This window comes from Cryptotermes secundus, unplaced genomic scaffold, assembly GCF_002891405.2.
Source record: "Cryptotermes secundus unplaced genomic scaffold, Csec_1.0 scaffold862, whole genome shotgun sequence".
Lineage (NCBI taxonomy): Eukaryota > Metazoa > Arthropoda > Insecta > Blattodea > Kalotermitidae > Cryptotermes > Cryptotermes secundus.
Genome location: NW_019735568.1, coordinates 43,966 through 46,161, shown reverse-complemented (window position 1 = coordinate 46,161; position 2,196 = coordinate 43,966). Strand labels below are relative to the sequence as shown.

Genomic DNA, 2,196 nt, shown 5'->3' with positions numbered 1-2,196 from the left:
AAAAAAAAAAAAAAACTATGTAAGAATTTTTACACATTTAAAAACCTTTCAATTATAATATCAGATTCTATATTCTTTCTAGATAAAGGCAACGTTAATCTCATTTGTTTACCACAAAAATTGTATAAGTTACAGCATTTTTAGTAACATGACCACAAATGTAATCCTCTAGAACGGCTGGCATTTAAATAAACTCTGGCCTGCTACAACTACCACAATTTAAATGCCCCGTCTCTTAAAGGTTAAATGTATTTTGTATCACATAATTGCCTATCACAATTTCTGTGTATGGGCTATCATTGCTTGCACACCAATTTTCTTTCCATTCCCAAGTGGACTGTTGGACATAATTCAGTGGTAAAAATTGCCTTTATGTTCAAAATCTCTATGGCCTTTGGAATTACAGATGTTGGAGGATGTGAAGTTCTCACAAAAAAGATGGCCATATCAGTTTCTTTAGATATTTCTGAGGGATGAAAGATAAATTTTGTTTGATCATTTCCTAACTTGTTGTTCTGTATCAAACTCACTGAGACTTGACTCCTTGAAAGGTGTTTCCTTTTTATTACAGAACATCTTCACATTAGGAGCATACCTACAATTGCACTTATAATAGACGGCAAAACAAAGGACTACATAGTTGGATTCACAGATATTGGGAACTGAGATGGCTTCTCAACAGAGATGATGGAATGGCGGATAACTCAACCAGGAGTTACTAAGTACCATGGTGATCTGCAACAGTCTCCAGATGAGACTAAACAGACCAACAGATTTGTTGTAGGTGATGCTGGAAAGAAGTGGACAATTCATGGCAAGGATGTTGCTTCAGATGGAGATGATTTCTAACATTTGCTTATCTGTGCGTTTGTTTTTCAGATCATGATAATAAATTGCTGTTACTTTCTACTTCTAAGAAGGAACAGTAAATCTAATGCAAAAGTTTCTGTATTTTAAATACAGTAATGGTAATTCCATGTTAGGTGGGTCCCTTGTCACCATGGCATGGTGCGTCCTCAGGTGGCGGATGTAGGAGACCCCCTCCAGTTTTTGAGGGAAGCTGCGAATTTATTGAATAAGCAGTCGTGGACAGCCAACAAGGGGTGGCCTTCCAGCTTGGGGGTTGGGCGTGGGGCTAACAACTCCTCACCGTAAAAAATCATTATGTTACGAAAATGAACCCAAAACCTCAGACTTGGACGGATTCCTTGGATAAATGAGCTAAGCTAAAGAAAATGGATATGAGATTTGGCACTTGGAATGTTCGAAGTTTGTATAGGGCAGGTTCGCTCAGGGCAGTGGCAGAAGAAATCTTAAAATATAAGTTAGATTTAGCAGGAGTACAGGAGGTCAGATGGGATAGAGGTGGCATTGCACCAGCAGGAGACTACATTTTTCTGTGGAAAGGGGAATGAAAATCATGAGTTAGATACAGGTTTTTTCGTACATAAGAGAATCGTATCAGCAGTTAAGAGGGTAGAGTTCGTTAGTGATAGGATATCATATATAATACTAAAAGGTTCGCTGGTGTGATATCATTGTTATGAATGTTCATGCCCCAACAGAAGATAAAATTGATGACATAAAGGACAGATTCTATGAAGAACTAGAATATGTATTTGATAAATTCCCGAAGTACCCTATGAACATTTTGTTAGGAGATTTCAATGCCAAAGTAGGGAGGGAAGACATTTTCAAACCAACAATTGGGAATGACAGTTTTCATGACATTAATAATGATAATGGAGTTAGAGTTGTAAACTTTGCCACATCAAAACATCTTACTGTCAAAAGTACAATGTTCCCACATCGTAACATCCATAAATTTACTTGGACATCTCCTGACGGGAAGATACGCAATCAAATAGACCATATTTTGATAGATAGGAGACGGCATTCAAGTATACTTGATGTCCGATCATTCAGGGCAGCAGATTGTGATACTGACCACTACCTGGCGGTGGCAAAGGCTAGGGGAAGACTGGCAGTGAGCAAACAAACAACACACAGAATTCATATGGAGAGGTTCAATCTCAAGAAATTAAATGAGGTAGAGGGTAAAGAGCAGTATTGTGTTAAAATCTCAAATAGGTTTGCGGCTTTGGAAAACTTGGACACTGAGGTGAATGTTAATAAAGCTTGGGAAACTATTAGAGAGAATATAAAAATGTCTGCCAAAGAGAGTCTAGGTTATTA

The 2,196-nt window shown here is 37.8% G+C and overlaps 1 pseudogene; it reads left to right on the top strand.

Annotated features, from left to right (window-relative positions):
- Nucleotides 1-1,006, top strand: part of LOC111869642 — a 10,237-nt pseudogene extending 9,231 nt beyond the window's left edge.
- The last annotated feature ends 1,190 nt before the right edge of the window (nucleotides 1,007-2,196 follow it).